We start from the raw sequence: 25,616 nt of genomic DNA on the forward strand, positions 1-25,616 counted from the left end.
ATCGAGAACGGAAACTTCAAACAGCCAACAAAGATGAGGTGGCTGCAGAAAATGCTGCCAAGAGACGCCGCTGGACCAAAACACGGAATCCGTTCAACGCAACTGGGCGAAGGTGTGTGAAATGTATGGGCAAAGTCCAGCCACAACCGCTCGTCAGCAGCGGGAACGTCCGTCGGTAACAGGAGCCGACGCTCGGTTCATCCGGGAGTGGTGAAACGTGCTAATGTGCACACAAAGTTTAATGACCAATTATTATAGGTTACAAAAAACGAATTAAGCCAACACTTATACCAAAAATGGTGAAGTAAAGGTCGTTGCAGCAACAAAGAAGCAAATGGGCTACAATCGTGGACTTAAACCATCGTCATGGTAAGGAAGGTTGCGTACAGCTTCGCTACTGTGTTTTACGCATTAGTGTGAGCTTCCTTAATTTTTAATCTGTATGGCTAGCGTCCTTGATATTGCCGTGGGTGGAGAAATGTTTTGTAGAATAATGTTTGCAGATGAATCAAAAAGCGTTGTCCAACCTTTTTGGAGTTGTGCATACCGCTCACCTTGTTCTGCTGCATGACGTGTGGGTGTCTTTATAAGAAGGTCGCTTGAGATGCCGTATTGCTGCTGCTACGACGCAATACTTAGAGGGCGGCTTTTTTCAGCGCATATAAGCCAAGAAAGGGGCGGAGAATGTATCATATTATTCCACATTGGTACGAGAAAGATGGGCTTGGTGCCGAGCAGCTTCATTCTGACACAAGATATCGCGATTAAATACCGCCGGCTGCAGGCCCAAATTGTCGCCAGTACTTGAAGAATAGTGCCATATTTTCCTTGACTTGCTTATTCAATTCTATTGCGAAGACGACAACACTTAACTTTATATTGCTACACCAAATGTAATAATAAAGTTTTATTGTGAATATATCTAACATATGAACAATTATTTGCAACCTGAGGTCATGAATGTTGAGCCACATCAGTAAAATTTAAGAAAAGCAAGTAGTGGTAGTGTTGCGTAAGCATCCCAAGCGCAAGCACCATAAGTGTAAGCACCACAAAAAAGCACTGGAAGGCTTAGAAAACCTACGTGGAAAAAATTGCCCTTAACGTGTTATATAGCTTTTTTAGAGTGATTTGGAACGTAACGGGTGAGGGACGAATGAAACACTTTCCCGCAGGTCTTTTTGGGCATGTGAATTAGCAGTTTTCGTTTAATTAGGTGCCTCAATAAAATCGCATAAAATGCGTTTCAGACCTTAATAAGCCCTACCGAAGCAAAACTGGTGTATAAGGGTGAAGCCTTCAGAGGCTTCCTCGGAGAACTGTTCTACTCCAGACGGACAGACTGACAGGTAAAAACTGGTATTTTATTAAAGGAAGGCTGTCGAATTCAAAAGGGGCACCATCACTGATCCTCCGAAAGCTCCGCCGTAGCCGTGCTCTTACCTTGTATAGAGGCCACCTCTCCCGGGTGAGGTTCGGTTCTGCAGCTATGTAGACACTGGGGCCAATGGGTTCCATGGTCCCGGTCGGCTCTTGCGTTGATGCACCTATTGGAAGAACTGCGATGATCACAACCGAGGCAGCCACTGAAATGCCAGTCAGTATCATGGCGAGCCACACGGAGCACTTCCGGTCCGAGATACTTGAACCAAAGGGGTCCACATCACGTGGCGACATGCTCCATTGACCACCACCGACATTTGACTGCGCACATGACCAAGCAATACAACGTCAATACAGGGCTAATACAATGTCACCATAACTCAGACCGTTCCAAAAAGAACAACTAGTTCGCTGCGTTGAGTGGCACATCAACTTGGACAGAAGTGAGATTGGGAGACTTTCAAACAAATATTCGGTGTTGTACATTCAGAACGGCTCAGGAGGAACTTCGGGGTCAGAAACTACATGGCAATTTGGGCCATTAAGAGGTATTATAGATGCCAGAGCAAACGAAGTGGAGTTGGAGTTCATGGGAAACATTGCCACTCGTTGTATAGATACGGTGCGTATTTTTATTGCTGATATACTTAAGATATTATTGTTTTTCATGCCATAAATCACATTCTGATGACTGTCAAACTGGCCACTTAAATAAATTATTTGGTTTTCTGAGCGGTTCAAGAATTGCTTTCTTGGGCGAATTGTAACGTCCCGTCATTATCGACGCTGGCAGCCATTGAAAACGACGTCATTGCATAGAAACTAACAGTTTTATTTGTGTTAACCCCATTTTAAAACTGTACCAGTCACATTTCGTATTACTGGGCGGTGACTTCGGTCGGCGGGGGGCCAACCTCAGGACACATTGCGTGTTTATAAAGCAGAGCCAGAAGGTGGCTGTCGAATTGGCAGTACGTGGTTTGTTACCATGGTTATTTATAATAGTTGTTTTAAGATTTTTTCCCTTTTTCCACTTTTTACCCTTAACGTTACAGTATTTTTCCTTGGCGTTACACCTATGATCCTCCCTTAAATGGCTCGCTAAGTCGTTCTCAATTTAAATTGAACCCTTTTAGTGAGCCTCCAAGTTTCTTCCCCCTAGGGGAGTACCGGTAAGATGCAGTTATGGACTTTCCTCTACAGGGACAATGATAGGCCTCCATTCATTGCCTTAAAATGCCTGCCGAATGCCTTCCACCCAATTCTTATCCTTTTAATTATCTGCCTCATGGTTGGGATCCCGGGTCACTACTTCGCCTAGGTAGATATATTCGCTTACCACTTCCACTGCCTCGCCATCTTCTTCAAACTGTTGGGCTATGTATCTATCTGTCTGTCTATTTATCTATCTATCTTTCTGTCTATCTGTCTGTCTTTCTGTCTATCTGTCTGTCTATCTATCTGTTTCTCTACCTACCCACCCACCTACCCACCCAACCAAAGCCACCCATACCTATACCTATACGACATCCCAACCCAACCAACCCCCTTACCTACACACCTACCTACCTACCCACCAGCCTCCCCACCAACCCACCTACCGCTACCTACCTACCTACTCCCTCTCGTGTGCAGACCAACCGACCAACCGACCGACCTGCCTGCCTGCTTGCCTGCCTGCATGTCTGCCTGCCTGTCTGTCTGTCTGTCTGTCTGTCTGTCTGTCTGTCTGTCTGTCTGTCTGTCTGTCTGTCTGTCTGTCTGTCTGTCTGTCTGTCTGTCTGTCCTTCAGGAGGAACCGAAACGAAGAGACCACGCATGCGGTTTTCGGTCAGAGCGCGAAGCTGTGCCTGCCTGCCTGCCTGTCTATCTGTCTTTTCGTCTGTTCCTCAGAAGGAAAAGAAACGAAAAGACCACGCACGCGGTTTTCGGTCACAGCGCGGGGCACCTAAACATTAATAAAACCATTAGTCCGTTTCCGCAATAAAAAAATTCTGCAGAAATTTAGAAAATTATCTACTAAGCGTACAATTCTTATACCGGTTGTCTTGAGTGTATGTTCCAGCCAATATTTTTGGTTTTTCTAAATCCCGTCCGAAAAATTATCTCCATATCGCTATTATAACGATTAAAAGGAAAACTTACGCGACATCTGCATTATTGTGGGAATTGTGCATTTTGGATGGTTCGCCATTTTCATTAATTTTTAAATTTTTCTAGTTTTTTAGTGTTTCAAAATTATTCTCCAAACTATATCATTTGCGCTGATGTAACGATTATTGGGGAAACTTCTGCAAAATCTGCATCATTTAGGAAACGCCATGCGTAATCCGATTTGCCATTGTCCCTAATTATTTTTATATTTTTCTTATTTTCTCACCAATCATCTTCATTTACGTTATTATGAAGACTACATTCCGAACTTTGGTGAAATGCGCATTATTGTTGAGATGCAGGGCGTTATCCGGTTCGCCATTTTCTGTTTTTTTTTTTTTAATGTTAGACTCTCCGCGAGGGGGCCGAACGGAGTAGGCGCGCTTCCCATGACCGCCGCAAATAGCTCTTTCCTAGTGGAAGATTTCGACGTCAACGTTATTAATTTCATTACTGGTGCGTCGCTGATGTATTACGCTGCCCACCTGACCGCCTTCTGAAACTCTTGGAACGGCAGCCCGTCGAACGACAGCCCGCTGCCGCTGACGGTCACGTCGGCGCAGCGGCCCCGTCGCTAAAAACCTGCCACGCGGCACCAGTTCCGACGGCGACGTCTAAGGTCCAGGCCTCAACGTTGGGAAGATGGAGCCCGTCGTGGTTCAAGGTGAGGACAGTTCTCCTGACATGATCACCCCCGAGCGGGGATGGCTAGATTGCTACCGCTAACGTGGCTCTCGCACTCTGAAGCAGCATCAGAGCGCTCAACCCGGCTGCGCGACAATCAAGCAGGATAAGTCCTCGGGACAGCATCGCAAGACAATCCGACCACCTCAGTTACCAAGGGAACACCTCAAGATGATCATCCGCCCTCGTAACGGCCTTGATATTACAAAGGCCGGCATGGCCGAACTCCCAGACCCCATCCTTCGAGCTGCTGTTCTCCAAACCAACGACGCCAGAGAAGACATAATGCGCACAAATCCAGAAAATAATATCGCAGTAGTAAGCACGCCGAGTCTTGTTCGAGCAGAGAAATACAATGCTATTGCTGCTCTCTCCCTCCATGACTGAGAATACCCGACCACCTCTTATGAGGCCAGCCCTGAAGGTACATCCAAAAGGGTCATTCACAAAATCCCTGCCTACGACTCCCCCGAAGACATCACAGTAAGTATCGTAAAGGTGAATGCTGCCTCTCGTGGTCTGTCCTGCTCCTCAACAAAATCAGAGCTTATTATATACAGAACTTAAAGACAGGGAAAGCAACCACCTTCCCCACTCCCCCTTATCTAAATCACTTTCTCTAACGGCCAATCTATCCCATTGGTGACTGCGTCAAGATTCTGGGTCTCCGTATACAGGCAAACAGATATAATGTAGATACTATCTGTGCCCTAGAAAAAGGGGTTTAGCAGACTACACGACTTATCTCTCGCATAGGTTCCAAACATCGAGGAATGAAACAAAACAACCTAATACGTCTCGTACAGGCCTTCGTCATCAGTCGCATAGCATACATCACCCCCTTCCTAAACCTCCAAGTCAGCGAAACCCCCAAAATTGAAGCTATGATAGGTAAACCTACAAACACGCCCTAGGTCTCCCCGCTACACTCTCAAGAGACAAGCTACTCTCACGCGGTCTTCACAATACACTAGACGAAATTATCGAAGCCCAACGGGTGTCGCAACTTGAGCGACTCACGAGGAGTGATTCTGGGCGCCACATTCTTCAGCGAATTGGCCTCAGCCACCTCACTTTCTCTGACACCCTCGTCTACATTCCCCCAGTCATTCGAGACCAACTGTTAATCCACCCACTCCCTAAACATATGCACCCGATCCATAACGAGGCAAGGCGCCGAGCGAGAAAACAGATTTTACACAAGCAACATTCTTTGAACCAACAGGTAGTCTACGTGGACGCTGCAGAATACCCAGGACGCGATGCCATGGCAGCGGTCATAGTTGATTCATTTCACTGAACACTAGCCGCCCTCTCCTTCCCTACTCAATTTCCAACCGAAGGCGAAGCCATGACTATCGCTCTTGCCATTATTTGGAGCCCCAAGATTACTACTATAATAAGCGACTCCAAATCGGCCATTACCAATTACTCCAACGGGCGAGTTGACCCCCGAACTTTCGCCTACTCCTAAAGGCACGCAAATTCCCGAAACAAAAAATATGTATCGTTTGGCCACCGGGCCAACCCGAACTCCTGGGAAATGAATCGGCACAAGAGGTTGCTCGAGAAGTAGAAATCCGAGAGTTTAGTGACGCTGCAGAATCTCCTCAGCCGTTCTCTCATAAAGACCACCTCTTGACCAACAGATCGGTACTTGAACACCGCCGACTGTCTAGAGCTTGCTTCCCACCAACCGACCCCTCCCTCTTCCGCCACCACGCTGTTGTACGGCGCAAACTTCAAACATCCACATTTCCCACCCCTGCCCTTCTATCACTCAACTACCCCAAATTGCACTCTGATGCCCTCTTTGCCATAAATACTCAGACCTACAACATGTGATTTGGTCCTGTGAAGAAAAACCCTTCAAACCATAAAAAGCAGCCCATTTTACTACAAATTACGAAAGAGGAGCAGAGGGAGACAGCTCTTCTCAGCACAGACCCTATGTCCCAGGTCTCACTAGGCAAGGTGGCCGAAGACGCCGCAGAGATCTAGATGGATCCTGCCGTCAGCGGAACTACACTGAATTCGACATGAAAGCGGTCCCAACCGTGCAACAATAAAGTTTTATCTGATCTGATATGATTTTTGTATTTTTTTTTAAATTTGGTTCGACCCAGTACCTCCATTTACGTTATTATAACGATTACAGATCAAAATTTCTTGAAATCTGCAATATTGCGAAAATGAAAACCATTACACGTTTTGTTTTTTCCTATGCTTTTAAATATTTTTCTTACTTTTCAGCGTTTCGAAGATTCGTCCGACCAATTATCTCCATTTACGTTCCTACAACGATTACATCTGAAACTTTCGCAAAATCTGCATTCTTGTGGACATGCAGTGCTTTACACGGTTCGCCATTTTCCGTAATTATTTAAATTTTTCTTATTTTTTTGGTTATTCAAAATTTCGTGCGACCAGTTATCTCCATTTACGCCGTTATAGTGATCACTGGTTGAACTTCCGCGATACCTACATTTTGGAGGAAATGCAGAGCGTTACACAGTCCTTGCTGTGGGGATACTCGGCAAAGAATACTACGCATCAAACGCACGAAACCAAGACACCGACTTTGCTCTACACATTCCTTCTTCTGTCGAGTATTTTGCAAAAACGTCAGGTCATCATTGTGTCGCCTGGCCGATCATGGGTTTCAGTACGCGAGGGGTGGAATATGAAGCGTTTTAACGACACAAGACAACAACGTTTAATCCACTGAGCGCAGCGTTTCTAACTTTGAATTATAGTTCAAGACCTCTTGCCTAACCTTCTTCAGCCTACGTATTCCCTGATTGAAAGAATGGCAGAGCTACAAGAAAAATAGAGAGCAGAAATGGTTCGGCACTGTTCCGTTCTTTTGCCAGGGTTCACCATCTGAGTTTGCTCGGCTTTGTTTGATTTAGCACAGCCTCTTTTAACTAATGTCGATAGCGCTATTCATATTCTCGCAAAGAGGTGCTGTACTTGCCAATAAATTAAAGACCCCCTATCAGGAACGACTCTGTCTCCTGCTTCGTTGGCGACGTACTAAAGAGTGGGACATAATGGCAGGTTTTGGTTCAGCAGCGCAGTTTAGATAACGATTAGCGAAGGAGACGACACGGGCCCTGTATCCAGCACCTGTGTCGTTTTGTTCCCTGTTCTTGTATGATTACGGCATTGAACCAAAAATCACCTATTGGGTCTTGTCCAAGTAAGATGTTTGTTTCTTGGATCCGTTCCGCGGGTGTCGCGTAAGCAGAGCCGTGATTTGTTGGGCAAGCGGCCGACAATTGCCCCACAACGGGGCGCAGACAAACCAGATGAGGAGGAACGAAATAAATTCACTTGAACCCCTACTGAGGCACTCCATTTTAACCGCGAAGCCGTTTAGAAAATCGTTATTTTTCGTGTCAGAAGTTAAATATACCAAGAAAATGACGAACATACCCACTTCGGGAGATTGGCCAAGAATGTATAACATACCAACAAAGGGGGATTGGCCAGGATTGGCCAAAGCGACCATACCCACTTTGTGAGATCGGCCAAGATTGGCAAAAATAAAACTCCCGCGGTCGCCGTAATCGTCACAATACTTGCGCAGAACGAAAAAGACTTCCGCGGTCGCCGTAATCTTGGAAACACTTGCTCGGAATGAGAAAGACACGTCATAGCACACGCCCTTGAATGCGATCTCTAATGACTATCACATCCAAAAAGATTGAAGGAAGCCCACACCTATAGTAACAATAATGGAGTAAAGATCATTGCGGCAGTGAAGAAGCAGCAAATCGGCTGCAATCGTGGAGTTTAGCCGTAATTATGGTATTGACGTTTGTGTACAGCGCCACTCTAATGTGATGTCCTATGATAATCACATAAAAAATGACAAAGCTCACATTTATAGTAACAATAATGGAGTAAAGGTCACTGTGGCAGCAAAGAAGAAACACATCGGCAGAAATCCTGGACCTAAACCGTCATGATGATCTTGAAGGTTGTGTACAGCACCCCTCCAATGTGATTTTCACCGATTATCACTTCCAAACAATGAACAAAACTCACACTTACAGCAACAAGGTCGGGGTAAATGTAGCTGCGGCAGAAAAGGAGCCAATGGGCTTGCAATCGCGGACTTCAGCCGTCGCGGTGGTCGTGAAGTTTGCATACAGCTTCGATACCTTCAAGTCTTACGTGTTATGTTGAGCTTCCTTGATTTTTTTTTGCTCTACACTCTGGGATGGAACCCGTTGCTTCATGGTTATTAAACCAAACCAGTGTTTTGAATGATCTAATCTTGCATTTTCTCTTCAGGTCCACCGTAAAAGTCACGGCTGATTTCCCTGCAGTGGAGAGCGTAATAAACAATAACCCATTTTCCCGTCTAGGGTGAACTATATGTCCTTCTCAAGTCAGCGTCACTGGGGTGAATTACGGCCCCATCGACCACAAGCCATAGCTCCCTTTTGCCTGGTCGTTTCGCTGGCCATGCCATCGGTACGTTTCCTCCTTTTCGAGGCCGCACAGAGTTCGAAGGCTCCACTTGTCAGCCCTTCATATTGCAAGGTGCGAGTTGGAACGGTGTCACACAAGTGTAAAAACTGCTGACTGAAATAATGGTTTCTATCAGTATTCGGTGGGAATTCATATGCCAACAGTAGGTTTTCTCCTTCCATGCCAAGAGTAAAGACTATATTCTTATTTCTGCGTGTTGTCAGATCCTTCCGAAGGGCTCATTGAAATTGCGCCCTCAATTATTTCGTCCTTCGGAGAATTGGGCGTCTATTCCGGATAACCGATGTTTTGGGAGAACTGGACCTTTTCCCATTGAGATTGTTTTTAAAGAACGCAGATTGAAGTAAATGGGCATAGTATGCGGAGTTGTCTTCGACCCTCTGAATAACACATCCCACAAAGGTTGGAATAACGCGATGAAGAAATAAGAGAAATAAAGAGGATCACCATCCCGTGCCAGTGACCAGGCGACGGGGACAGTTGAAGGAGGCCGTACCAGCGCGGAGCAAGCACTTGCAAATGCGGTAATTAGCTTAACCGTCCCTGAAAGTTACTGCAGTTTGTAGGTATGGTAGCCTTATGTTGGCGGGAACAGCCTGGACGGATACAAGACATTCGATTCTTTGCATGCATAGCGCTGTCGTCATGCTGCCACGCACAACTTATCAATACTAATTAGAAGCGATTTCTTCAAACGGTTTTAGGCGCTTTCACTTTTACGCGCCTTTCTTTTCTCTTTTTCTTTGAGAAGCGACTCAAACCTTGATCCGTTAATCTGTTATGCTGTTTTACGCAGCTGCTGTTGCATTACACCAGATACGAGACAACAATTTTTAATCAACGGAGCGCAGTTTTTCTCACCACAAATCATAGTTCAAGAGCACTTCCCCAACATTTCACACAATACGTATTTCCTGATTGAGAGAACGGCAGCGCTTAAAGAACAAGGTTCGGCGCTGTTCCGTTCTTTTCCCAGCGTTGGCCTTCTGACGTTTCTGGGATTTGTTTGATTTAGCACTGCCTCTTTTACCGGATGTTCAAATTTTCCTAGTTACGCAACTTTCGATTCCGCTATTAATATTCCCCTGAAGTGTTGCTTTCTTTACCAAGAAATGATAGACCCCCTATCAAGAACGCCTCCGTCTCCTCCTTCGTTGGCGACATATTAAAAAGAGCGACAAGACAGCAGGGTTTGTTTCAATAGCGCAGTTTAGATAACGACTACAGAAGGAGACGAAACGGGCCCTATATTCAGCACCGGTGTCTTTTCTTCACTTGTCCTTCACCTGTTCGGTCTCATTCACCTGTTTGGTCTCATTCAAGTAAAATGTTTGTTTAGTTGATGTGTCCCATGCACCTTGCGTAAGTAGAGTCATGGTTTGTTGGCCACCCGGCCGGCAGTCGCTCCCAAACGGGGCTCAGACAAACCGTGAGTGGAGGAACAAAATAAATCCACTTCAAGCCCAACCGAGCCACTCTCGTGTAACAGCGGAGCTGTTTAGCAAATGGTATTTTCAAGTGCAGACACAAAAAAAACGAAGAAAATGCATAACAAACCCACTTACGCAGACTGGCCAAGAATGTAGACCACATCCACTAAAGGACATTGGCCAAGACTGGCAAAAACGAGCATACGCACTTGGAGAGATTTGCCATGATTTGCAAAAAAATCTCCAGCATTGGCCGTTATCGTTGTGACACTTGCTCGGAACGAGAAAAACTCTACCGTTCGCCGCAATCGTGCAAACCATTGCCCGGAAAGAGATAGACACATCATAGCGTACGCTTATCCAACGTGATATCCAATGATTACCACTTCCAAAAAATTGAAAAAAGCTCAGACTTCTGCAACAGTTGTAGATAAAGGTCGTTGCGGCAACGAGGAAATAAATTGGCCTGCAGTCGAGGACTTAAACCATCGTGATGGTCGATCAGCTTTGCTACTTTCAAGTCTTACGCGTTAGGTTGATTCATTTTTTTATTCAAATCCCGAGTATGAAAACCCTGACTTCAAGGTTATTACAGCTAACAAGTGTTTTGGATGGGCTAAACTTGTATCTTGTCTGCATGGACACTCAAAATCACATACATGGAATCGATTGAAATAACTGCTGAAGGTGTTGCACGTATAATTAGTAACCTCAAGCTATCCACTTTTTCAGGTATTGACAACATCAATTTTATATTCTTAAAAATGCCAACTCTGTTTCTGTTAACATTCTGTATCACCTTTTCAAGCAATTTTTAGCGACCAGTCCACACCCCCCCGAGCGGAAAATTCGCAAAATAGTGTCTGTGTTTAAATCCGGTGATAAGCATTCACCCGAAAATTACCGCTCAATTTCCCTGACTTGTATCTGCACAAACTTCTTGAACATATAATCGCTTCACATGTTTTTCGACACTTAGAATGAAATAAGTTCTGCTTTCACATTCGACATACCCGCCGCGGTGGCTCAGTGGCTAAGGCGTTGCGCTGCTGAGCACGAGGTCGCGGGTTCGATTCCCGGCCGCGGCGGCCGCTTTTCTGATGGAGGCGAAAAGCAAAAACGCCCGTGTGTACGAGATTTCGGCGCACGATAAAGATCCCCAGGTGGTCAAAATTAATCCGGAGCCCTCCACTACGGCGCGCCTCATCGCCTGCGTTGCGTCGGCGCGTTAAACCCCACAATCAATCAATCAATCACATTCGACATGAATTGAGGAAAGGTTCTTTTGCGAAACGCAGCTAGTAGAACTTCAAACAAAACTGCACTCCAACATGAACAATGACCTTAACACTATTTTCTTTGATTTTTCCAAAGCGCTCAAACGTGGAGCCTATTGCCGTCTTATTTCTAAATTATCTCTCCTCCGTTTAGATTCTCTAACCCTACCTTGGCTTCGTAACTTCCTTTCACTTCGTCCGCAGCTGAGTGTAATTAACAATTCCCAATCCAACCTTTCCCACGTAACGACTGGCGTACCACAATGGTGTGTCCTCGGCCCCCTTACTTTTCTTAATCTATATAAACGACGTGCCAAGCAACACTTCATCCTGCATGCGAATTTTCGCAGATTATTGCACAATATATCATCCTGTATCCTCCTCCGATGATCACTTAACACTGCAAAACGACCTTCATCAAATAATGACTGTTGTAACGTGTGGCTAAGGTCACTGAACACAAAAAAATGCAAACTAATATCATTTACGCGCACACAAAAAATTTATAACTATCGCTACGCTATCAATAACCACCAGCTATCACAGGAATCTTCCTATAAGAACCTCTGAATCTATTTCACACCCAAACACTCCTGATCCCACCACAGTGCCACCATAAGCGCAAAAGCTTCCAAATTTTAGGATATCTATGCCGTAATTTACATATGCTGTCGCAATCGCTTCCGTCAACTAGCGTCTCAAACCTTCGTCCGCCGACAGCTTGAACACGCCGCTTCTTTCTCGTCTCCTCACCACAAATAATTAATATTCAAGAAGCGATGCAGAATAGGGCGGCCTCTGTCATTGCACGCAATCATGACTATCGCAGCAGCATAACTCAAATTAAGCACGGCCCTTCACTTCAACGCCTTAGCACTCGCCGCGACATTTCCCTTCCTTGCCTCTTTCACAATGCGTGTACAGCAAAAGACCTATACCACTTCACCTTGATGTTCCTTTCATTATTTCACGTAGGTAGCATAATCACCTCAGTTTCAAGCGGTTATATGGTTCAACTGATTCATTCAACTCATCTGCTCTCCATCACGCCATACGTTTGTGGAATGGTCTACCAGACAACGTCGCATCTGTATCAGACAAAAATACTTTCCGTCAATTGCTGCTCACTCTTTTTTAGCAATAAGGTCTTACCACTGTTTTCCACTTGTTTTTCTTCGGTCATCTTCTGTATACCTCTTTTAAAGTTCTAAATTTTTTGTGCTTGAAGACTGAAACAACCTGTCGTTCCTGTACCAGAGCTGGTGGTTTCTATTTTTTGTTTCTTTTCTTTTTTCAGTGTCGTAATTTATACCCGAATACAAAACTTTTCTACTGGAAATTTCTTCTTGCGCGCGCGAGTAGGTTCTGCGTATTTTCTTTCGACCTTTTCGTTGTGCTTACTAGAGACTACAGAAACTGATTGGTGCGCTTCGTGTCTGCATATTTTGGTATCTTTCTTGTCGTTTACTTCATCTACTACCCTTTTTGTATTCAGATACTTTGTAATGATTGTGTGTAGATTACCTGTGTGCACTGCGCTAATGACTTTACGTTTTCTTGTTATCGTTTTCCAACTTACACGTGTATTTTGAGCCTTGTCGTCATAGGTTGTTCTGCTGTGTTTTTAACTCGCGATTCTGCACTGAATGTTTTGTAACTCCTCACTTTGTTGCCCTCCTCACTCAATGCTCTGAACAGGGGCCTGAAGGATATTTTAAATAAATAAATAAATAAACAAATAAATATATAAATAGTCATATAAATGTAACTGATGATATCCGTGCAGTGCACAGCTTGGAAATAACTGATTTTCCCGTCCTGGTTCCACTGGACTTCCTTTTCAAGTCAGCGTCACTAGAGTGAATTACCCTCCAATCGACCGCAGTCCAAGACTTCCTTTCGCCCGGTCGTTCCGCTGGCCACGCCATCTTTCCGTGTGCTCGCTGTCCAGGCTGCGGATAGTTCGAATGCTCTACTTGAGAGACCTGCATATTCCAAGTTAGCGAGTTAGAACAGTGTCTCACAACTATAAAAACGGCTGCCGGAAATAGTGGTTTTAATAGTATCCTGGGGGAATTGCTTTTATTTCTTCATGCCCAGATTAAAAGCAATTTTCTGATCTCTCCCTGTTTTCAGATCTTGCAAGACGGGTCTTTCATATCTCGTCCTGAATTAATTCGCCCATTTAGAAAAGTGGGACTCCATTCAGGGTTACCGATTTTTGAAGAACGGGACCCCTTCTTTTCGGCATCGTTTTTTCAGCGCGAAGATAGAGGAATACCGGCATAATATGCGGAGTCGTCTTCGAAACTGTGAATCACACATCACACAAACGGGGGAATAGGGCAAAGCAGTAGCAAGAAAAGAGGGGAAAAATAGGATCGCCCTCCCGCGTGAGTGACGAAGCCGACGGGGACCGTTCGAGAAGGCTGGATCAGGCGCGGAGCGAGCGCTCACCAATGCGTAATTAGCTCAACTGTCACTGTTTTTCACACAAGTTTTTTAGTGTGGCTCCATTAACTGTCCAGGAACATTTTGGGCAAATACCAGGCTTTCCTTGATTGCATGCACAGCGCTGTCGTCATGCGGCCATGCACAACTGATGACTACCAATTATAGGCATCTCGTTAAAGCATTTTTATTCGCTCTCACTTTTATGGACCTTCCTTTTTCCCCTTTTTCCTCTAGTATGTTATTTTACGCAGCAACTCCAGCCATACCACGGCTACTGCTACCTCCCCGCATATAAAGGTGCTGAAGCCTTCGGGCATTTAATGCGTTTTCGCAATGACGTCCAATGATGGCTCACTCCGATAGAACCCCAGGTCACGTTTGCTTAAATAAGTGCTGTGGCGTGCGGCAGTATTTGTACCGCAAAGGTGGAGGACAAAATGGTCCAGGAAAATTCGGTTCCGGACAAGTTGATCACGTATAAAATTGTCCTGGAAAATATGGTCCTAAGTGAAACCCAGACAACATATTCCCAAGTCAATCCGTGGACGCCATAAAACCTGGTAAATATCTGTGAGGACTGCTTTTCACGTGATTGTTGAAAATAGCAAGTTATTGCGATTGTTTGAGCAATTTGGTTGCAATTTGCAGCGCTAAATCACGGTGACCGCGGGGAATCTTATTTTGTTTGCTCGGTGTCGTGTTTAACCTTTTTGTTCGGTTTTGGGAGTGTGGTTTTCGCTATTGTTGGTGCCTTGTTGTGGTCTTCATAAGAGGCCTTTCGGCCCTTATGCTTATTTTAGGAAGGGCGGGTAATGGTGGGTGTACCTGCTAACGTCGTAATTTTTGCACGCCCAGGCAGGCAACAGGGCAGATGCTTCTCGGGTGAGCCAGGCCTATAATCGAAGCTCACCTATACAACAAAAGAGTCCGGCTCAGTTAGACAACGACAGGTCGACCAGTCCTCCCCAAGGTAGGACGGCAAGAAGCAGAGAGTAAAGAGAAAGACCGCCCACCCTCAGAATGGACCAACCAAATACAGGGTAAACCCTTACCCCGAAACACGAAACCAGGCCGCAACGATGGCCTCCGAGCAGCGCGTACAAAGACCATCGCAAAGAAAATAGACCAAGGAGAAGATTACAGAAGGCTATGCACCGACGCAATAATACCAAAGTGCACCACAAGGGTCACCCTGGCGATAAAAATACGGAGAAAACTCTACACCTGCGCCTCCATCAGGACGTCCCATCCAGAAGTGGCTGAAGAAACCGCATTGGCGCTTGCACTAACACAACCACATGTAAAGAAAATAATCAAAGATTCCCAAAAGGCATACGCCAGCTACAAAGCTGGTTGGGTATCTCTCGAAGCACTTAAAGTACTGAAGAAATGCCTAACTCCCACCAATAGAAATGTGAAGCTGATATGGAGACGCCGGCACACTCCGCGTTGAATGAACTAGCAATGAATGAACTAGCATGAACGGCAATGAACTAGCCTTCCAACTCGCGCGAGAAATGGAATACCGGATAGAGGAGTCAGAGCCACACGCCATCTAGCTATAGCGACAGAACTCAATACTATACAGCACAAAGAAAGCGGTTCCCTGGCCCACACAAGTCACTGAAGAGAGACCAACAATTATATACAGACTGTCATGATTAAGGGGGCAATCCCTCCGTGGGAATAAAGATGACGTGTCATAGCGGAGCCAGAGGTCGACGAAGATGAAGACGAAGAAAGAGAATGCAAATTTCCCGCGAAGAGGGCGGACGAACGACGAGGTGACGCGATGGAGGCACGTGGAGAAATAACCAATGTGGTGGTGACCCGTGCGGCGGACACGAGCACAGCGAATGCAAGAGTGCCGCGACGGCCGGGCAAAGGCTATTTAATCCCGGGGCACAGGCCGGGGGAGAGAGAGAGATCAGAAGAACACCACAGCAGGAAGATCAGGTGGCACGAGTCCGAGGAACAAGCCGGGAGTACGAGGCCACGCCATCGACCAGAGCCACGTCAGCCTGGGCCGGAGTGGACCGACGTAGCATCGGCTCCCACTTCCGCGTCGTAACACCAACCTGCGCGCCAACCCCAGCGGCGATGGTAGGGCGCCTGCGTACAGCGAGCACGCACCCTCAACTAACGCCTTCGCGGTCCCCACGCGGCGACGTTCCCGGAGCTCCCCGGTGCTACCTGCTTCCACGGCGACGGCCCCGAGACCAGGGGTTGCTTCCTGCTACGAGGGCTACCACGAGGGGTAGCTGAAACGTGGTCCACCGTGTGACTACCACGCCCAACTACGTCGGTACCACCACCACCGGCACCGCGGCAGCGAACAACTACGACTACCACCGTGTCACGGCCAAGCTGCGGGTACGACACGTCAGCGCCGGAGGCAGCGGTAGGCCCGTTCACTAGGGACTTGGTATCATATGACTATTGTTGCTAGGATTGTTAACATGGACGTTGTATAGACTGGAACTAGGACGGTTTGCTTTATTAGGGACTTCAGTGTATGGACTTTTGGTTTGGTTTGTGCTACATGGGTTATTGGCTTTTCTGGGTTTTTTGTTACCGATTAGTGTTTAGGAATTGCTTTGGTTGAGTTCTTTGTTTGCTTTGTTGTTTGTTTTGCTTAGGGGTTTTAGTTGTGCATAATAAATGTGTGCTGTGGTAAACGTGCCAACGATTCTCCCGTGTCCATTCTTCTGAGCTGGTCGAGACGTGCCACAAAACGTGACACAGATACAGGCTAGGTCTTTTCCAAACCCTATCCTTCAAAATAAGATGTTTCCTGAACGCTACACCCGAAATTGCCCCTTTTCTAAAAAAGAACTGGGCACGCCCTGCACCTAATCGGAGAATGTGATTTTACCAAAAACACCCCTCCACCCATCAACCATTTTCACACTATGCCCTCCCTTACCGAGCGATGGGAAACCTTGCTGAACAGCCCCACACTGGAAGACAAAATCAAGCTGGTTGCCAGGGGACAAGAGGCCAGAGACGCATATTGGTCTCAAGAATAGAGAATTACTCCCATCTACGACGCCGGGAGAAGACATGGTAAAATCGGTTTCAATAAAGTTATTGAAGACTATAGACTTCCTTGGGCTACTTAAACCGAGAAAATTTGGTCTGTCTGTATCTGTCTGTCTGTATCCGTGACTCGCTTCAGCCAGCCGGCCAAAGTATAATATATATTGAGCAATAATCTTATATACTCACAGCCAAATGCAAACGTCTAAGCCTAGTTTATATGTTCACCCTTGTCAAATTTATTGAACAAGTACAAGGCATTACGCAAATGCAAGACAGGACATTAGTACACAACAAATGTTTACAGCGTTCCTTTATCTAAAAAATCATGGATGCTTGTTTTTCGATAGCAAATGGTACTCTACATCTACAGCAAAAACTCCCGCCTGCTGTTGCCCGCGCCACTTCCAGGCGGCATATGAAAAACAACGCGACAACAGCAACGAAAGATAATTATGTCCTCGGAGATTTTGGCATGCACTTTACAAGGGAGGATTGGGTAGGGCTAAATCGGTTGTTCCACTAGCTAGGTTCCCCGTTCTGCTTGGAATGCACCTGGAGCACGGCTACGCGGTTCTATTAACCTTGAAGTCGGCCGCCTCGATTCACGCGCGTCACCGCCGTACTGCAGTGCCGGCATCGAGGAACCCGGCCTGTAGCAGTGGAACGCGGTAAATTCAAATCGCCTTGAGCAAAGCTTTGGTGTTTGCCTTGGGTTGAGCGCGATGGTACAGGAACAGCATGAGAGGTGAGCGGGAAAGCAAAGGGGGGCATTTCTTTGGCAAATGTTCATGACGACTATTGTCTTTGGACGACATTTTCAACGAAAAGAGCAGATACGTGGCCAATTTTTTCTCTCTCCCTCCCTTCCTCGGTACCGTGTTTCTTCCCGTTGTGCAATACGGCGGCAATCGAGATAAGGGCCCATCCCACGTGGTACTGGAGGTTCTAGGTTGATGACGTGCGATGTTGGGCGACTGGAATGAGCAATTTCGCAATGAGCACGTGTGGCGGAGCAAGTGCCAAATTGGGATAACGTGTGTTGTTACGCGCGCTTGCACGTGGGGACCGGTACAGGTGCGTGGAAGGCACAAATGGAACCCGCACGGCCTCCTCCTCGGACGAAGCCTAGGCGGAGGTAGATGAGAGAGCGCTGGTGAGAGAAAAATTCAAAAAATACGAGGTTTACTCGATTGAGAGTGTAGAAGGTGCGGGAAGTCTTGTTTGAGTCGTGGCTCGCCTTTGATGGGAATTTGCGGGCACAGAGCGACAAACGGGCTCATTGTATCCTCTTTGTCAATACATTTAAAAAATGTCAATACAGAAGTTTTTGTTTCATCCCAACTGGTCGTGTCGTCCTCACTGCCGCAACGCTGCACGAAAACGCAGCCCAGTGCGAGAAGGAACAACTCCAAGAAGCATCACCATCCGCCTTGGGCACTCAGCAAAGGCGAGGGCGTACGTCTTCTCTTTCGTTCCTTTGAGCTTAAAGCAGGAGAGCAGTAAGGCTGACCCAAGTGGCCTATAGTGGGTTACCAACAAGCAAAGTGTTTCATATGCTGACAGTACCAGGTTGGAAGCCATCTAGGGACCTTAAATACAGGCCAGGATGTACATGCTGGTTTGTCGGCTGGGCAGAAACTTTTGTTTCTGATTCCAGATCTTTCAGGCTACGAAAGTTCCTTCTTGATACAATTTTTTCTTTTGCCTTCAAAATATTCAGCACTAAGCACGCGCTCCTCACTCCTCTTAAGCCACTGGGCATCACGCAGCTCGTCGATGTGCGTGAATCGCCGCAGCCAAGGATCACGCAGAAACTGTTCGTAGCTAGAGAGGTTCCTTTAAGCCGCCGCATCCAGTTTTCACTCACCGAGGCTAAGGCCATGGCTATCGGTTTTGTTTGATACTTTGTTTTGCTGGGAAGGATGAGATCATATCTTACGTAAATTAATGCGGAGGCGGCGGCCTCGTCAGGAAACGTTCGAAACTCCTTTTCCTACGCCTCGGGAACGTGACTACGTGTACGTATTTATTACCGAAATAAATTGAAATTGAAAATGTAACGTCAGCCGCCTTTTGTCAGTACTTCTGTATTTCTGTCAGAATGCTTCCCCCGACGACGAAAGTTAGACGCAGCTCGCACATAGCCTGAGCTCCCCGTTCGCTCATAAGAAGTTTGGATCTCATCTTACCATCTCTGTCTACACAGTGCCCGCACAATATTAAGCTGTGGGTCCGGAATAGCAGTACGTCCGAAAGAGATGCATCGGGAACTGCGAGTGTGCTAGCTTCAGCGATTCACTTGGGGTGTTTTTAACATGTTTTTATTTTTTATTTATTTATTTAGCAATACTGCTAGCCCCAACGTAGGGCCATAGAGTGGGTGCACATGGTACAATAACAAAATGAACAGTACAATACTGAAGTCAGAACACAGAACAAAGCACTTCAAACAACATAGAAAAATTTTCACATGCAAAGAAAAGCAACCATAGCTAGTCAGATATCAATTTGTTAGCATCCTGGGAGCTTAATGCTTAATTTGCTTAATTTGATGCTTAATTTCAGCAAAGCATGCTCCCTGAAATGTTTCTTTAATGATTTTCTCTCTGTAGCTGTCATTTCTCGCCCTACATTGCGCTCCTTAGCTTCTCGCAACTCCCTTGAGTATGTCACCACAGTAGTGCTAACAAGGCCATATTGGCGCTTTGTAGCTGCTAAACAACATAAATAGTGCAACATCTTTTAGTGTGCGCGATAGGCAGCAACCTTGGGTTTAGTGCCTGAAAGTTCGAAAAAAAATAGAAATGACCGTTTTAATTGGTTTCCAAAATATACGAAAATGCGTTCACAGCTGCAGTACAGTGCACTTTTAAAAATTGAGCCGTGTTGACCAATAAAACTAAGAATAGCACGAAGATTGACCAAGGATAGAATAGCATTAAAAACGTTGAACCACCTGAAAAGGCCCCACATTTGGGTGATTTTTCATTTTTTTCCAATTTGATAATTTAAGAAATTCGCTCTGTGAGCCAAAAAAGAAAATTCCCCCGCATTTCCCCGAGGGGGAGAATGTGAAAGTGCGAATGCACGGTTGTCGGCCCGCTTGCGGCGCTTGCGCTCGGCCCCCGCAGCCCACCGCCTCGCCGCCTTCTCTTCCATCTCTTCCATCGGGTTTGTAGTATCACGTGTACACCACGCAGTTATCAAGCCGCTATAACGCCGCTGAGTCGCCAACGCACGCCGCTGACGACGTAGTTTGAATGCGTTAAAGATATAAGGCGCGTCACTAACACTGATATCAGCGTCGCGTCCGTGGCTTGGTCGGTAGAACGTCGCGCTGCGGCCGCAAAGTCCTCGGATCGAAACCTGGCGCCGGATGCTGTTTCTTTTTTAAATATAGAGGAGCACTGCGGACGCCGACGCCGCCGCCGCCGCCGGCGGTGGATGGTTTGGGGTCGCTTATAAAGTGCATTCGCACTTAAAACGAGTACGTGAATCATTTAGGAGTATGTCCTTTACAGAAACAAACCACGGCGATAGCTACAGTTGGTTTGTTGAACAGTGTTAGAAGCTTCAGGTTTTCTGCTAGCCACTAAACGCGCCAGGGACCCGAGCCAGCTTTGGGAATCTTTTTGAGGTAAAGAAAATATCTTTTCCCCCAGAATAACTTCAAACATGTTTTCCCCGCGCACAAGGCCCTATGTAAATAATTTTTGTTATTATTAAAAATTACGACTGCACAAGCTTCTCCCATTCCGAGGGAAAACACCATGGTCCCTGTAAATATTAACTCCCACCTCAGGCTTATTAGCGATTACGGGTTTGCCTAATGTGAACCCGAGGTTTTCTTCTGTCGATACCGAGGGGCATTGCAGTGACACGTATACGCACCTGCTGCGCCGGAACTGCTGTGAGGTCAAGCCCTGAAGCGGGACGGGAAAGTGCTGGTGAGCCGTGCCTGGAACCGGTCCTCAAGCTGACCCTGCGCGCAAGTAGTGGGCTGCTCCGGCGACGCTTCTTGCGTGACTTGGCATCAGCAGGTTGGAGCTCGTCTTTCCTGGTTGGCGAATAGCGGTACCACTTCCCCAAATCCATGAGGTTCCTCCAAGACATGGCGGGCAGCGTTCGCTTCCCTTCAGCACTATGCAGGAACGGAGCCTCTCAACTTCCGGATCAGGTTCCAGTTACTCGGCGGATAGATGTCGCTGCTACCGTTCTGGCAGTGACAGGAGCGGCGGCTTGGATTATCGGCGGTATTCCAGAGCGGCTGTACCCGATGAGGCAGTGTGTGCGGTGGCGCGTGAACAGCGGCTGTGGACCCCCGGCAATAGATGATGATGATGATAATGTTCGGACTGTAAAAGCAGGGATTGCCTCTATTTCATCCTCCCTTTTCGTCTAATCTTCTTTCTCCTCCTTGTTACTATGAATATTATCACGCAGAGTCTATTCACCGCGAGATCGGCCTATAGGTGGCGACAGAGTCGCATTGCTAGTGTGGTTGCTGCGCTGGATGGTAGCGAATAAATGCACGTTGTGGCCGCTTGCGTCGTGTGTATTTCGCGCCTTATGTTTGCACGAAACGCGTAGATGAGAATATTATGTTGTTGTTCGTCTCTTCAACGTTCACTGTATTGCACGAAAGTGGGAATGACCTTGAATTAATATAATAAAAAGGCGCCGACCCGCTGCGAATCAATGAACCGGCGAAATACCGACGCGCAACCTGTACGCTGCGGTTCGTTGCAAGCCCTTTTTGATAATCGCTTCGAACAATTAAGTCGAACAGAGAGAAAGACAAGCAAGGAAAACAAAATATCGGGGTATTCATTTGATGAAAGCAGTTTAGGCCGCTTTCTTTGCTAACACGATGCCTAACTGCATTTGTGGGTTGCATTTAAAAGCTGACACCACTTTCCTCCCCCGCACTCTTTACAGGAGTCCGGAATATTCTTTTTGATTCGTAAGTTAACGTAAAATTTCTCAATTTTAGAAGCGCATAGGTGTAAACTCGAACATTCAAAGAGATGGCGTCTCTTACATGCAGCATGGTTAAGGCAATTTTCAGCGACACCGAAAGCAGGCTTGATGAACAACGGTGATATATCAGTTATTTGGGGCTTTCATAACTTGTCACTAAAATTATTAACACGCTCACACCAGTAAACGTCTAACGTCCACTTAGATTTTGCAGTTCGACTAGGGTGTTTATAATGTTGCATTCCTATCGGCAGGGAAGTTGTTACGAATCAGCCAACGCCGCCGTATTTTCCCGCATCAGCCACCACGTGGGAATACACCACGTGCGCCCGCCTGTCGGTGAATCGTCCTTTAGTGTCTCGCCATGCCGGGTCAAACACCTCGCTTTGCAACGCGACTCCGGCGGTTGCCAGGGGCACACCCAGATACTTCACGGACGTGCGCCCCACAGACGTCAGGTGCCAGCGCGTCGGTGAGTCACGCCTTGACATCCCCGGCTCAGACGTTTCGCTATCGGCGCGATCAACATTCGATAGCGCGGCCCCGGCACCTTTCAAGGACACTCTCTCCCCTCTCTCGGACGCCACGTGGGGCGAAGCCATGAATGACTCACGAACTATGGAAAGAGCGTTGTGTGTGTCTGTGATGTTCGTGGCGTGTGGCTACTTCTTCGCGTTTAACCATTGTTGCTTTTGGGTATAAATAGAAGCAGCCCAAACGATGAAAATCATTCCTGTCTGAGCAGCGAATCCATGCGGTCGCTCTGCTCGAGTCCTGTATTGTAACCTCGCCCGTTGGGGCATTGTATGTTTTTTTGGCTTCGGCTCACCTGTTGCTATGAAGTAAACAGTTACGTTACCCTACTGCTCTGGACTTCTTCACGGCTGCAACAGCGGCAGGCCGCTCGCATCATACACGCTACCCCTCGTATGTCAGAGGCCACGGAGAAAGGATCGGGTGCCCCCGCCCGGTCGCAACAAAGTGCAAAAGTGGCAATTTCCCCTTTACCTGCCCTTTCCCCTTCCTTACGGTTCCTCAACTCCGCTGGTCCATTTACGCTTCCGCATTTTCCCTTTGAAATGGTTCATCTGTTATAAGTGCCAAAAAGTAGGCCCGTCTCGCTTCAAATACACTCAGCAAAGTGTTGTTCATAAACCACAATTTACATTTCATGTATTCAAATTAGATTCTTGTGTCATGTTTTTAAGAATCATTTTTTATGCAGTCACAGCTCACTAATAGAGAGCGTGTTCATATGCTAATTAATTGGACAAAATTTACATGTTTTCTTTATATATGGGCCTAGAGTGGCCTTGAAATACCACAGGAACATAAAAACCTTTGTAATCACGGTAAAGCCATTTCTTTCCTGTAAAATACACCGGATGCTGTGACAAAAGAAAGGTTTCCATAAGAAGGAAAAGTTTCCGCACTGACACTAACCAGTCATTTAGATTACGCTCAACCCAGGTTAATGAACTGCTGAGCCATTCAAATGAACCGGTGCACTGAAGTGAACGGACCCGTTCTGAGCCGCTCACTGAGGTAAGCCGTTTACCCATCTCTAAAAGAAACAAAGTGTGTATTTGGGGCACGAAGCCTGAGACTTTTTGGGTCACATTCTAATTGAGGAAGGCGTACCGCCGGATCCGGCCATACAAGCCACCCTCAGATATTTAACTGTTGCGCAGTGTTCTGGGCATGGCCGATCACCTAAGCCACTTTTTCGAACTTAGCGCAAACCACTTCTCGCTACGGGCGCTTTTACAGAAAGAGGCCGATTGGGTTTGGGGTCCAGCTCAGAACACCGCTTTCGATAGCGTAAAAGCTCTTATCTGCTAAGCAAAGTGTATGGCCATGTACGATCCGCGACTTCCCACGATCCTTTCGGCGGATGCCTATTGGCGTATTGGCGGAAACGTATTGGCGAGCGAAGCCCGGTCGCGTTCGTTTTAAAGTCATTGACCAAATACGAGCAGCGCTACGCGCAAGCCGAAAAGGAGGCACTACGGTTAACATGGGTTGCCGAAAGATTGGACGAATACATACGAGGTATCGATATGATGTTCGAAACAGGGGCCCTATTCTCGACTGCGCATATTCGCAGAGAATTCGCCATGTTTTTGCGTAACCACGACGTAAGCAATCAGTGACGTGATGCACGTATAGATAAAACGACACCTGTGTAATTTGACGCTTCACTTAGAAAAATCACAACCTAGGTATAAGATATAAAAATAACATATAAAAACACCTGGCATGTACTGTAAAAATGAATATGGTAGCTGAGGCTGCCAACAGAAACACATTTCTGAAGGTCAATATTGGCGTCAACATCACAAGGCGATCGAGTAACCTTCATCCAAAAGTGAACAAAAGGCGGATGTTGAGCTAAAAAGATCACACAATTTTTTACCGTGTTTTTTTTATTTCTTACAATCGCTTTTAGTGACATAGTTGGGCTCTCTGCTTCAATGCAACCCTTGTTGCCTTATCAACATGGGTTATCACCTTCCCAGCCGCCACCGCCGTCGCGCTATCGTCTGCTTTCATCTTACAAGTTTATGGCGTGATCAATAAAAAGGCGTCCGCGACCATCACTTGTATGACACATAACAGCAGCGAGGCGGAACACGTGATAACCGCGGAGCGTACCGATGTCGCCGATTCACACATTCGTGAAGCTAAACTTCAATCAGTCCTGTAATGGACAAAATAGTCACGTTTCTTTGTTATTTTTCTTGAGTTCGATCATGTTTGATTGATTGATTGTAGGGTTCAACGCGCCGACGCAACACAGGCGATGAGGCGCGCCGTAGTGCAGGGCTCCGGATTAATTTTGACCATCTGGGGATCTTTAACGTGCGCCGAAATCTCGTGCAAATGGGGATTTTTGCTGTTCGCCTCCATCAGAAAAGCGGCCGCCGCGGCCGGGAATCGAACCCGCGACCTCGTGCTCAGCAGCGCAATGCCTTAGCCACTGAGCCACCGCGGTGGGTAGTTCGATCATGTTATCCAGCATCTTACAAGGAGAAGCATGGACAAACTGCAGTGGGTTCTCTTTGTGGTGGAGGGGCTTGTACTACCCCCTTTTGTTGCGGTTGCGACAAAAAAAATGTTTCGGTTGCCAAACATGAAAAAAGTGCTGCACATTATTTGTATTCTTTGTTATCGCTGACTTCGAAACAGTTGAAACTATTATTTCTCTAGGTAGAAAACACGCCTTAATCCGCGCGTCATGCGAAACTGCGCCTGCTGCAAATTCAGACATTTCGTGGCGCCGAAGGTCGGTGAAATTTTTTGCCCTATTTTGCGGCAAAAGCAGCCGCCATTTTTAAGTGGTTACGTAACATTGCGTCACTTTTACGCATGCTGAAGTTTTCAATGTGTGACGTGATCGTTCGCGCCAACTGTTTAAATTACGTCACGCTTTGTCAGCCAATCACAGAGAGGGCGTATATTTCAAGCAGTATTGTTGAATAGCAAAAAGACCGGCCTAAGTTGTCATTTCCGGTGCATATAGTCTAGTTTTTGATTGCAGTAGAAGAATTATGCGCTTTCAGTAAAGAGAAATAAGGCAAACTTTAGAACTTCTGCCCGTAAAAGTCATGAAACGTCAAAATGACGAAAGCACACGCAACCGGTTTGACAACCGGAAGCACGCGCCCAAAATTGAAAGCCAATCAGAAAAGACTTTCGGCAAATTCCA

This window comes from Haemaphysalis longicornis, unplaced genomic scaffold (assembly GCF_048455015.1).
Source record: "Haemaphysalis longicornis isolate Haplotype H1 unplaced genomic scaffold, Haemaphysalis longicornis Haplotype H1 scaffold_2, whole genome shotgun sequence".
NCBI classification, from domain to species: Eukaryota; Metazoa; Arthropoda; class Arachnida; order Ixodida; family Ixodidae; genus Haemaphysalis; species Haemaphysalis longicornis.